This window comes from Zalophus californianus, chromosome 4, assembly GCF_009762305.2.
Source record: "Zalophus californianus isolate mZalCal1 chromosome 4, mZalCal1.pri.v2, whole genome shotgun sequence".
Classification (NCBI taxonomy): Eukaryota; Metazoa; Chordata; class Mammalia; order Carnivora; family Otariidae; genus Zalophus; species Zalophus californianus.
The window spans coordinates 128094748-128108508 of record NC_045598.1 but is presented as its reverse complement, the minus strand read 5'-3'; the positions used below and the strand labels follow the sequence as shown (position 1 = coordinate 128108508).

Below are 13761 nucleotides of genomic sequence, written 5' to 3'. Positions count from 1 at the left end.
CTAGAGAAAACAGTGGAGGATCTCAGTGAGAACTTTAACAAAGAGATAAAAAACATGAAAAAGAACCAATCAGAGATGAAGAACTCAATATATAAATTAAAGATAGACTCAATGGAATAGTAGACTCGAGCACCCTGAAAGAGTAATGGAAAGCAATCAACCTAAACAAGAGAGAGAAAAAAAAAATGAAAATAGACTTAGGGAACTCAGCAATACCATAAAGCATAATAATATTTACATTATATGGATCCCAGAAAAAGACAGAGAAAAGGAAGCAGAAAATTTAGTTAAAGAAATAATAGCTGGAAACTTCCCAAATCTGAGGAAGAAAACAGAAATCTAGATCCAGAAAGCACAGATAGTCCCCAACAAAATCAGCTTAAGGAAGTCCACACCAAGACACATAGTAATTAAAAAGGCAAAACTGTAGAGATTTAAGAAAGAATTTTAAAAGCAGCAGAAAAAAAGAAAACAGTTATGTACAAGGGAAACCCCAAAAGGCTTTTAGGTGATTTTTCAGCAAAAACTTTGCAGGTCAGAAGAGAGTAGCATGATATATTTAAAGTGCTGGAGGGCGCCTGGGTGGCTCGGCTGGTTGGGCAGCTGCCTTTGGCTCAGGTCATGATCCTGGAGTCCTGGGATCGGGTCCTGCATCGGGCTCCCTGCTCGGCGGGGAGTCTGCTTCTCCCTCTGACCCTCCCCCCTCTCATGTGCTCTCTCTCCGTCTTTCATTCTCGCTCTCTCAAATAAATAAATAAAATTAAAAAAAAAAAAAAAAACTACAACCAAGCACTCTATCCAGCAAGGCTATCATTCAGAATAGAAGGAGAGATAAACAGTTTCCCAGACAAACAAAAGTTAAAGGCATTTATCACCACTAAACCAGCCTCACAAAAAAATGTTAGAGGAGACTCTCCGAGTAGAAAGGAAAAACCATAACCAGAAGTAAGAAAAGTAGGAAGCTCAAAAGCAGTAAAACTAAGTATATCTATAAAAATCAGTGAAGGGATTCACAAAATAAAAGGATGTAAAGTATGACACCATAGACTTAAAATGTGAGGGGGGTGAGTAAAAATGTAGTGCTTTTAGAATGGGTTCAAACTTAAGCAACCATCAATTTAATATAGACCACTATATGCATAAGATGTTATATATAAACCTAATGGTAACCACAAATCAAAAAACAGTAATAGATATGCAAAGAGAGAGAGAGGGAAAGGGAGAGAGAAAGGAATCCAAATATATTACTAATGAAAGTCAGCAAACCATGAGAGAGCAAGAGAAGAATGGAACAGAGAACTACAAAAACATTACATAAAACAAGTAACAAAATGGCAATAAATGCATACAAATCAATAATTACTTTGAATGTAAATGGACTCAACACTCTAATCAAAAGATACAGGGTAACAGAATAGGTAAAAACATAAGACCAATATATATGCTGCCTACAAGAGGCTCATTTCAGAACTAAAGACACATGCAGACTGAAAAGTGAAGGAACAGAAAAACTTTGGAAAGGAAGTAAAAAGAAAGCTGGGTTAGCAATACTTACATTGGAAAAAACAGACTTTAAAACAAAGAGTGTAACTACAGTCAAAAAAGGACACTATACATTCATAAAGAGAACACTCTAACAAGAAGATAACAATTGTAAATATTTAGGCACCCAACATGGGAGCACCCAAATATGTAAAGTAGCTATTAACAAACATAAAGGAAGTAATCAGTAGTAATACAATAATAATGGAGGACTTTAACATCCCACTTACATCAATGGAGAGATCATCCAAACAATCAAAAAGGAAACAGTGACTTTGAATGACACATTTGACCAGAGAGATCTAACAGATATATTCCGAACATTTCATTCTAAAACAGCAGAATACATATTCTTCTCAAGTGCAAATGGAAGGTTCTCCAGAATAGATGAGATATAAGGCCACAAAACAAAGCTCAACAAATTCAAAAAGAGTGAAGTCATACCATATAACTCTTCCAACCACAATGCTATAAAACTAGAAATCAAGCACAACAAAAAATCTGGAAAGAACACAAAAACATGGAGGTTAAATAACATGCTACTAAACAATGAATGGGTCAACCAAAAAATCAAAGAGGAAATAAGAAACTACAGGGAGACAAATGAAAATGAAAACACAATGGTTCAAAACCTTTGGGATACAGCAAAATCTATTCTAATAAAATTTATAGCAATACTGGGGCACCTGGGGCTCAGTCGTTAAGTGTCTGCCTTCGGCTCAGGTCATGATCCCAGGATCCTGGGATCAAGCCCCACATCGGGCTCCCTGCTTGGCAGGGAGCCTGCTTCTCCCTCTCCTACTCTCTCTGCTTGTGTTCCCTCTCTTGTTGTGTTTCTCTCTGTCAAATAAATAAATAAATCTTTAAAAAAAAATCTAAAAAAAAAAAAAACTTGTACCTCAAGAAGAAAGAAAAATGTCAAATAAACAACATAATCTTACACCTAACGGAGCTAGAAAAAGAACAGAGCACATGAATAGACTCTTTTCCAAAGAAAACATACAGATGGCCAACAGACACATGAAGGGATGCTCAGTAGCACTACTCATCAAGGAAATGCAAATCAAAACCACAGTGAAATATCTTACACCTGTTAGAATGGCTAGAATAAAAAAAAAAAGTAACAAGTGTTGGCAAGGATGTGGAGAAAATGGAACCCTTGTGCATTGTGGGTGGGAATGTAAATTGGTATAGCCACTGTGGAAAACAGTGTGACGGTTCCTCAAAAAATTAAAAATAAAACTACCATATGATCCAGTAATTCCACTACTGAGTATTTACCCCAAAATAAAACAAAAACACCAATTCAAAAACAGAAATGCACCCTAATGTTTGTTGCAGCAATTATTTGTAATAACCAAGATATAGAAACAGCCCAAGCCTCCATCAACAGATAAATGAACAAAGATGATGTGGTGTGTGTATGTGTGTGTGTCTGTGTGTCTGTGTCTGTGTGTCTAATGTATACACAATGGAGTACTGCTGAGCCATAAAAAAAGAATGAGATCTTCATTCTTTTGCAACAACATGGATAGACCTAGAGAGTATTATGTATGCTAGGTGGAATAAGTCAGAGAAAGACAAATACCATATGGTTTCACTCTTCTGTGGAATCTAAAAAACAAAACATGTGTGGGATCTAAAAAAAGAAAAAAACAAAGAAACAAACAAAAAGCAGAAACAGATCCATAAATACAGATAACAAACTGATGGGGAGAGGGTTGTAGATGGATGAAAAGGATTGAAGAGCAGTGGGAGGTACAGGCTTCCAGTTATGGCATGAGTAATTCACAGAGATGAAAGGTACAGCATAGGGAATATAGTCAATGGTATTGTAATAGCATCGTATGGTGACAGACGGGAGCTACACTTGTGGGGAGCGTAGCATAACATATAGACTTGTTGAATCATACTGCTGTACCCCTGAAACTAATGTAACTGGTATGAACTATAAAAAGAAAACATTATTCTGCAAAAAAAAAATTCTATAATTTGACTCTAGATCAATTAATCTTGTTTTCCAGTGACTCTTGAATATACCTACTCTTCTATCTTGAAAATTAAAAACTCCTTTCCTGCCTTCAGTGTTTTGGCACTTCTGTGTTTCAGCTTGGCAAGTATGGCATGGGGATCAAACCCATGGCTACTGATATTGAAGTACCTGGGTTTGAATCCTAGTCCCTCCACTTGATTGATACATGACCCTAGAAAAAGTTAACTTCTCTATGGCTCAATATCTTTATCACTAAAAAGAAGCTAACAAAATTACCACATAGAGCTGTTGTGAGAATCAAATAAGATAATACCCTAATACTGAGAACAGTGACTAGCACATCATAATTGTAGTTAGATGTCAGCTTATTAATAAAAGAAGGTACACAGTGGTTCTATGACCTCAACTGTTGAATTCACAAGGATATAACTCTGAGCCAAAAGACTTTCAGTTTATTAGAAGCATATTGCATTATTTTTTTTCCTCATTTCTTGGTCTTCAGCTTCCTCTTAATCAAGAACATCCTGTTTTATGGTGCTTAAAGATAATCCTCTTTGATAGAAAATATATTAACAAAGTAAAAGTTGAATTACTCTTTCTCCATGTCATCTGTTAAAATTTCACCATCTGCTCCCACCATGAGCTTTGTTCCATCATATTATTAGAACCTACATTTCCAATCTTTCAAAATATATGAAGAGAGAGAACAATGCCTTTAGCTGAGTGGAAATAACAGTTATGTCTATGCATAATGACCGAATCAATTTCCTTGTCAAAGTATTTTTATGTATTTAAACAACCAACTTTAGCCTATTAATCTGATAGTAATCAGCAACAGCAGAGGCTAAATTGTGCCTTTATACAGTAATTTCATACTGGCTTCTACTGAGCATCTTTTTTTGATGTGACCAGCAGTATATTGTATTTGGAACACTAAACTGGCAAAAGTCCTTGAATCCATGCTCTTTTGATCCATTGTTTTTGCTATTGATATATTTTCCTTCTATAATTAAGGATTATTAAAACTTCAAAGAAGAGGGTTAAGAACTCTAAACTGACATTGACTTGAGATGCAAACAAATTTTTTTTTGTTTCAGAAAATATAATTGGAACAAATCAAATTTCCATCTCTGAAGCATAGCTTTAGTTCAAGTTATTTTAAAAAGGTGAAACTCCCCTTCTTAATATATCTGCTGAGAAAGGGCAGTGTTGTTAAACACTTTTATAAAACTTTTATAAACAGGACACACATTGGAATGGCAGACTACTTAAAATACATCCATAGTTATCCCAATGTCTAGTGTATTGCTTTTCGTGGAACCGAAATACTCTTTCCACCCCAGACTAGAGAGATTGCACAGGTTCATTTAGACTGCTTGATGACACAAACCTGGATTCTTTCATCCAACAAATATTCTCTCAGTACCTAGTAACTGCCAAGATAATCTCTTGGGCACATGGCTGCAAAATATTTATGGAGATACCAATGACCATAGAGAGGATATGAGCAATTCTCACCACACATTAAAGAATTAGGATGGGCTGCAGTGTTGAGTGGGGAAGTTTTTTCTTATATTTTTTTTTCTGAAAGGTTCACTGTTGTATATTCTACAACTTGAAGCATTAATCTGGATGTGATAACTGAGAAGCTTATTGATCATTTTCACACTGCAAGTGTAGATGTACATATTGGACTTGAAACCTTAAAGGAACATCCCAGACCCAAATATATTTCCTCTCAGTAAACAGTCTGAAGAGAATGTGTCTCTATAGTTTATATACTATAAATTTCAATGTTAACACTGGGAGGAAAATCTTAGGATGGAGAAATGTCTAAACCATACAAGCAAGACACAGATCTCTGAAGCAGCTCATTAATGACCACAGTCACCATCATATGGGTCTGAAGTAGAAGATGAAGAGATGGAGGGATGGAGGACAGAATTTCATGTACAACAACCTCCCCAAATTTAGGCAAAAGGTTCTCTCCTTAATGTGTTCTATACTGTATAGTTGAAAAAAGTTCAGAATTTTCAATAAAATTTTACTAAGATTAGAAAGTAAGAAAACAGTTATATGAACACAGTCATGATAATGGCCTTGGATAACTTTATTTTCAACTGTGTACTCAACCTAGATGACAGTTACATCTTGCCTGTCTCATGCATTTCTGAATTCTTGGCCTGATGCCATCATTCACCTCTGCTACACTGAATAGCTCACAGGTATCCAGTTTCTGGCCCACTCTTTTTCTGCTCACTAGAATCATCCTCTCATTTTCTAGTTCTTGTCTAAGGAGCCCCCTCTTTCCCAGGAAGATGGAGCTGTCAACAAATCTAAGCAACAAGGATATAAAGTAAACATATCAGAAGACATGATATGAAGTGAAAGTATAAAACTCAAAATTTTCAGCAAACAAAAAGCATTTCAATCCAAAGAGGTGGATGAGTCTAGGATTGAGCCCTGAGAATATACGACATTTAAAGGGTTGGTGGGTAGTAGAAGCCTGAGCAGAAATGGCCTAAAGAAGCAGGGGGAAAACTGGTGTCACAGGGGCCCAGGGAAGATGGGCATCTCACTGTGTGAAATAGCTGGGAAGCTAAAAAGGATAGAAAATAGAAATACCTCTAAATCTAAGGCAACACCACCCAATAAAATATTCTGCAATGATGGCAATAACCTATTTCTATTGTGTTCAACACAGTAGCCACATGTTACTACTGAACTCTTGAAATGCAGCTAATGAAACTAAGGACTGAATTTTTAATTTAATTTAATTAATTTGCCACATGTGGCTGGTGGCTGCTGTACTGGGCAGAGTAGAGAATCTAAGGAGATATAGGGCAAACTAGCCTAGTAGTTAAAAGTATGAGCTTTGAGGGGCACCTGGGTGGCTCGGTCATTAAGCGTCTGCCTTCAGCTCAGATCATGATCCCAGGGACCAGGGACTGAGCCCCGCCTCGGGCTCCCTGCTCTGTGGAGAGCCTGCTTCTCCCTCTCCTTCTGCCCCCACCCCTTGTGCTCTCTCACTCTGCTCTCCCTCTCTCAAATAAATAAATCTTAAAAAAAAAAAAAGAAAGAAAGAAACTATCAAATGATGTAGTAATTCCACTTCCAGGTACATATCCAAAAGAAATGAAAACAGGATCTCAAAGAAATATCTGCACTCCCATGTTCATTACATAGAGCATCCATGCAGCATTACTCACAAAAGCCAAGATGTGGAAACGAACTATCCATCAACGAATGAATGAAGAATATGTAGTGTGTATGTGTATATATATATACACAATGGAATATTATTTAGCCATGAGAAAAGGGACATTTATAACAACAGGGATAAAACTTGAGGGCATTATGCTAAGTGAAATGAGTCAGATAAGTATTGTATTATCTCACTTATACCTGGAATCTAAAAAATCCCAACACGTAGAAACAGAGAGTAGAATGGTGGCTACCAGGATAGGAGAGTGGGAGAAATGAGGAGATGCTGGTGAAAGAGTACAAACTTCAGTTATAAGAGGAGTAAGTTCCAATGTACAGCTTGGTGATTATAGTTAATAATACTGTACTATCTACCTGAAAGTTGAAAAGAGAGCAGATCTTAAATGTTTGTAACACAAAAGAAAAAAGGTACTTATGCGACCTGATAGAAGTGTTAACTAATACTATGGTGGTAATCATGTTGCAATATATAAGTACACAAAATCAACACTTTGTACATCTTAAACTTATACAATGTTATAAATAGTCGTATCTCCATAAAGCTGAAAGAAATCTAAAAATTAAAAAAAAATTTAAGTATGGACTTTGGATTCAGACATATACCAGCTTCATATCATCTCCTCTAATTGTACTCTGTATATTTTGGGAAAGTTGTGTCATCTCTATAAAGCTAAGATCCTTCACACGCAAAATGGACACAATAAAAATAATAGCATTGTTAAAAGTATTAAATAACTCATGTATTTTAAGTGTTAAGGGTTATAGACTTGGCACTTCTTAAAAAACTTAATAAATGAGATAAATGGAACACTAAGCAAAAATCTATAAATAGCAACACTCAAGAGGTGAAAACATAGATATAAAAAGTCATCTAAAAAGAGGCTTCCTTCCTACATGGCTGCACTTAACAAACTAAAAAAAGAAATCTGTCAACTGGAAGGGATGATGGTCAACTATGGAAGCATAAAAAGTACAGTCAGGAGGCAAACAATGCAGTCCTCATCATTATAAACAGCAATGTTTATAATTGCAAAGATGGAAAAATGGAAAAACAAATGCCCAATAAAGTAGGAAACTGGTTAAATACGTTATGATGCTTTATACAATGAAATAGTATTAAATTTAAGTTATCAAGGGAACTTTTGTACAAGATATATTTCTAATTGAAATTTTCAAGTTGCCAGTTTGTGTAGTATGAATCACTTTTGTTAAATAAACAACATATATGAATAAGAAAGAATGGAAAATGTGTATTAAAATCTTAATAACAGTTACTTCTGATGATGAGGTTATAAAACAAATTCATTTTGATTATTTTTAATGTCTATTTTTAAGCAATGGTTATTCAAATTTTTTTTAAATGGAACAGAACACACACCATGTTTAAGACACATAACTTGTAACCCGTTTAATTGCCTATTTTAATTGCCTATTAAAGCTTATAAATGTTTTGGTGTTTTAAACGTAGGCTATAAATGGTGAAGGTCTTCCAATGATGATGGAATATTCAAAAAGCAACATTTACAAATTGGAAGATATGGTACTGACTGTACATGAAATGCAGGGATTAAGTGGACTAATTAAAGTCTGGTTAGTTAACCTATAATTCTTCTCTTTGGAAGATTTAAACTGAGAGCTGGGCTTCTGAATAAAGACTCATGAAGTTTGTTGTTTTCCCTTCTTGTTAGAGAATCATAACCTAATCCTCCTCTTTCAGATAATGTGACAAACTAGCCAATCCCATATAGTCGTTTCTTGTTGTAATTCTCAAAATATTCAGGAAAAAAATATTTAAGTATTCTTTCATTAACCTGCTCTTCTACTAAATAACTAAAATCCTTCATACTTTAGTTCATGATAATTATTCTAGAATTCTTAATTGTAATTCCTTCACCTAAAAGCCTTCTTTTCCCTAAGACAACTCATCTTAGCAGCTTTCATCTTTCTGCTTACATTTTATTATCTAATTTATTAATATGTACTCTCAGTTGAAATTTAGCTTCAAGGCACAATTCAACACATAAAAAAAGTTAATGTTTTCCCAAAAGAATCTTCTGAAGCAAGTGCCTGTGTTGTAAATCTTGATTGCCTTGGATTAAGTAATATATATATTCTTCCAAGCTTGGGTTCAACCTGAGTTTCTTTCCAAACTGTCTGTGCAAATAAAACATTTGCTGACCTCATCAGTGTCTTATGTATATCTATGTACCAAGTGATACAACTGAATTAAGTTAGTGTTACATAAAGTGGGTTTTTTATGTCAATAAAATATCAACGCATTCAGTAAACCCCAATTAGAGCCAAGAAATCTAGGGCTTGCATTCATCCAATCTAAAAAACCTATCAACAGTTTTGCTGGCTTGACAGCCACAGAGCCAAATACTGATAAAAATGCACTTGTTGGAAGCAGGAAATTATCCTAATCAAAATGTCACTTCTAAAAATATCTTTTAAAAATGACAATACTGTAAACAGAAATTTCCACAGTGACAATTAAACATAATTAAATGCTGGATTTCTCTTCAAGTTTCTTTCATTCTCTACAACTTATTTTTTTGGGCTGAACTCAATTACTCTTTCAAGCACATCTTGTTCCTGTCAGAGAAAATGTAGCTACTATTTTTTTAACTTATCAAGTGAATTTAAAGGCACGTTGAGCCATATTACAAATCCTAATGACCCTGAAGATATTTTCTCTAACCATTAGAGGAGCCTCGGATTAACATACAACAAGACAAAGGGTGGAAGGTTTATATATGTGCCCAGGAGGAACAGAAGGGTGTCCTGGCACATTTGTCTACAAAATAATAATATGATTTTTTTTTTTTTTTGAGTTTTCTAAAAAGTGGCCTACATTGTTCAGGTTTTATTTTATGTGTTTCTTTCTTTGAACATCAACAGCCTGTGGAAGGAATCAGATAACACTGCAAAGAGAAATGAAAGGAAGGTCCAAGCAATGGAAGGAAAGAGAACAGATAAAGTTACAATAGCAAGAGTGGGACCAAAGTGAGAAAGAAAAACAAGAGTAGCAAAAATGGTTAAAATGATATCCCAATATGGGGTGCTTGGTTGGCTCAGTCGGTTAAGCATCTGACTCTTGGTTTTGGCTCAGGTCATGATGTCATGGGTCATGAGATCAAACACTGGATGGAGCTCCGGGTGGGGCTCCCTGCTCAGTGGGGAGTCTGAGTGGGGATTCTCTCCCTCTGACCCTCCCCCTGCTTGTGCCTTCTCTCCCTCTCTCTCTCAAATAAGTGAATAAATGAATCTTTAAAATAAAATAAAGTGATATCCCAGTAAGTTTTATCTAAGTCAACGCTGCTATGGAGTAGGGCAGATAGAGGTGGAGGGAGATAAACTTCACGCTCAGTCTACCTGTAGGAATGTGAAAACTATAGTAGACATTGCCCCTTTGTGGGAAAGAGAACAGATGCCTTCTGGAGTATTGTTCATAAAAGTATGATTCTTCTCACCAAGAATAGGCTGCACATAGGATTGATAAGCTGAAGTAACGATGGAATGTCCTAGAGATGCAAAGTCTGATTTTCAAATATCCATGAACTGCTAAAGCATTCTATCATCTTGTTCCTTCTCCAAACAATTAGTTATAAGCTATTGTTTACAAATTAGTACAATGTTCAGTTTAATTTATCTAAAAATACATGTTTTTTAAATAAATTAGGGCATGTAAAGTATGCTTACTTTGTTCACATAGCAAGTCTTCTTTCTTTGAAAACCCTGAAGAACAACTTTAAAACACATTTAATAATATATAAGAAATTCATACAAGTGTTGAATGCCTCATTGTCCCTTTTCATTTCAAAGATAATCCTTTGCTTTTTGAAATTTATAGTATCAGATTTCTATTTTTAGTTAGACATTCTTAATATCAGTCTTTACATATTGATCCAGATTCAAACTTTAAAAATAAATGTTCCTTACAACAGACACCCCAGCCTTTTTATTGCTTATCCCTCAACTTACCCATCCTATATGTGTATTGCTTAAGATGTTTGGGGTTGCAAGTAATAGAAAACCCAATTCTAACTATATTAAATAATAAACAGGATGTATTGACTTACTTAGCTAGAAAGTCCTCAGCTTGATAGACTCCAGGTTGGTTGACTGAAGGGTTCACTAGCATCAGTAAGGAACCAGCAAGGATCTAGTCATTTCTGCTTCTCTGCTTTGATATCCATACTGTGGGCTACATCCTAAAGAAGGCTCTACATTGATGTGGGAGAAACTTAAACTTAACCCTACCCAAAACAATCAAGGCATGGAGAAGTTTAGGGGGCAAGGAATTTATTCTAAAGACTATTACCATTCAAGCATAGAATCTGAAAAATAGAGTTTTCAATAAATATTTGTTGAAAAAGCAAGTAAATGAATTATCCAGGAAATAAATTACATAGTATGATTCCAAATCAATGTTATCAGGTCTCTCTGCCTTAGCACATTCACACGTATGGCTTTTTAAAAAAAAATTGCCTTGCCAGGCCTTAAAAATAAAAATAAAAATAAAAAAACACCAATCACTAAATCACTTTACAAAATGGGGGGGGGGGGGAGTCATGTAAATGTTTCCCAAGGATTCACACTTAATATAACATAATGTCCAATGAGACTCAAAGACATTAGATACAATTGTGAGTAGCAGAATCTTAGAAGATTCTTACTGAGATTGTAACTGAAACCTGTACTTCCACCATCTGCTTTTATTCCTAATGACAGGCTTACCAACTTGCTTCTGCCTTTCTCATAATTGGACCTCTATGAGGTTCCTTTTCTCAGCTTTTATTGCTGACATTTAAAACAAGGCAAAACAAAATAGCACATTCCTGTCTTAGAATGTCTGGATTATTATAAAAAAAATACCACAGAGTAGGTAGCTTATAAATAAAACCATTTATTTCTCAAAGTTCAGAATCTGGGAAGTCCAGGAACATGGCACTAGAAGATGTGGTGTCTGGTGAGGACCCACTTCCTGGTTCACAGCTGGCTGGCTTTTCACTGTGTCCTCACATGGTGGAGGGGGTGAGGGATCTCTGTGGAATGTCTTTTAAAAGAACACTTCATGATTCACCCTCATGACCTAAACACTTTGCAAAGGCCCCACTTCCTAATACCATGACATTGGACGTCAACATATGCATTTTAGGGAGACACAAACATTAAGACCACAGAAGTTCCTTTGGAACTTTGGACCACTGAGATCCAAATCCTTAGGTTACAGACAACTTTCTACTACGGCCTTTGTGTCCAAGAGCATGGTCCCCCCGTTGACATATCGTCACTAGAAATTCTGAAATAGAAATCTGTATAAAAAAGAAATGTCATAGGCTAGCTCAATCAGATTCTAAGTCAGAAGCACTTACAATCCACTGAGTGCTATGGACTCAGTTGTAATGGTGCATACAAGGAACCCAGGATGGCTTTCCTTTAAAAGATGGGTAACATGTTAGGCAAGATTTTTTGTCTTTTGTTTTGTTTTTATCTGTTTAGTTAAAATACAGTCAAATAAACAGGCATGGTCAGAGTGAAGTAAAATGACTGAGGGTAAAAGAAAAAGACACACACAACATAAAGGGAAAGGTAGAGGAACCAAAAGTAGGTAGTGCAACGACCCTACAGGTTTTGAAGGAGCTAACTCCTGACCACTGTTGCAGCCACTTTCTGCACCATTCCTCCCTTCATTCTCTACTTCTGAGGCACACCAGCCAATATATTCCAGTGTCAAATAGGCCAAGCATCTCACTACGTCAGGGCATTCTTCCACCTTATTATGTAATTCCTCTGCCCAAATCTTGTTCCCACTCTTTCTTTCAACTTACATCTATTAACCCTATTAAATCTATGTTCTGTCTCGTCACTACCTGAAGAAATACTCACATGACCTACCTATGCTTCATGAGGTACTCATTTATAAGCTCTCACAACAGCTGTACTTTCCCTTCCTCTTCTCAATTCAATCAAAATTAAATAATTATTTATCTAAGTTTTTGTATTTAATGTCTGCCTTTTCTGATATACCAAATGATCTTCCCTCTCTTCTTTTCTTCTTTCCTTCCTTCCTTCCTTCCTTCCCCCACTCCCTCCCCTTCCTCCCTCCCTCCCTCCCTCCCTTCCTTTCTTCCTTTCCACAACAAATATATACATTGTTCTAGGTCTTGGGAATACAAATGTGAACAGAAAAAGAATGGAGACCTTGACATTGCCTCATGCAACATTATGTGTCCTCAACACCTCAGCACCTAGCACAGTCAATGGTATGTTGCAGGCACTCCATAAACTTTGAAGAGTAGATGATGGTTGGATTGATGGAGGGGATTAGGAGTATAAGTACATTTCAGGACTTGATTCAAAACTAGATGTACCTGACTCTAAAGCCCAGCCTCTTAAACACTTGGCTATCTTGCTGAACGCATGTATATATTATTTATAATACGTAGTGTCACCAAGTCTAATCATACTTTTGGAACAAATTAACACCTAGCACAATGTTGGTATATAATAAGAACTCACTAAATAGGTGCTAATTCCTAGATTACAATAGGTCCAGACATGTGAATATTTTAAGTAGTTTGTACTTTGTTTCTCTAAGCAAAATAATACCCTTAGGGACCCGCTCTATAACACATACTTCATGAATCAGTCTTTCATGACTGAAAGATCACCTTGTCTCAGGTCATCCCATTTGTTTTCTGGGCTTGAAAGACACCGGAATACCAACAGAACCAGAAAAGAACATAGGAATATCCTATATAATGAGTTTCTATTGTAACAATGCTTGTGCATGTCAACTAAATGGTTGGAGCAATGGTTTCTTAATGGAGTGTACATGACCATCTATTAGGGAATGGGAAGAAAATATTAGAACTTCTACTTAGATTTACTTTTATCTCATCTTTTGCAAAGGTCTTTGTTCACATGTTTTATTATATACAAAGTTTATTAACACAATTGTATATGCCTATAATTTATACATGCACATAAATATT

General features: G+C 35.7%; 1 protein-coding gene across 1 annotated transcript in view; it reads right to left on the bottom strand.

Moving 5' to 3' along the window:
• C4H8orf34 (chromosome 4 C8orf34 homolog) overlaps nucleotides 1-13761 on the bottom strand; it is a 376094-nt gene that overhangs the window by 336198 nt on the left and 26135 nt on the right.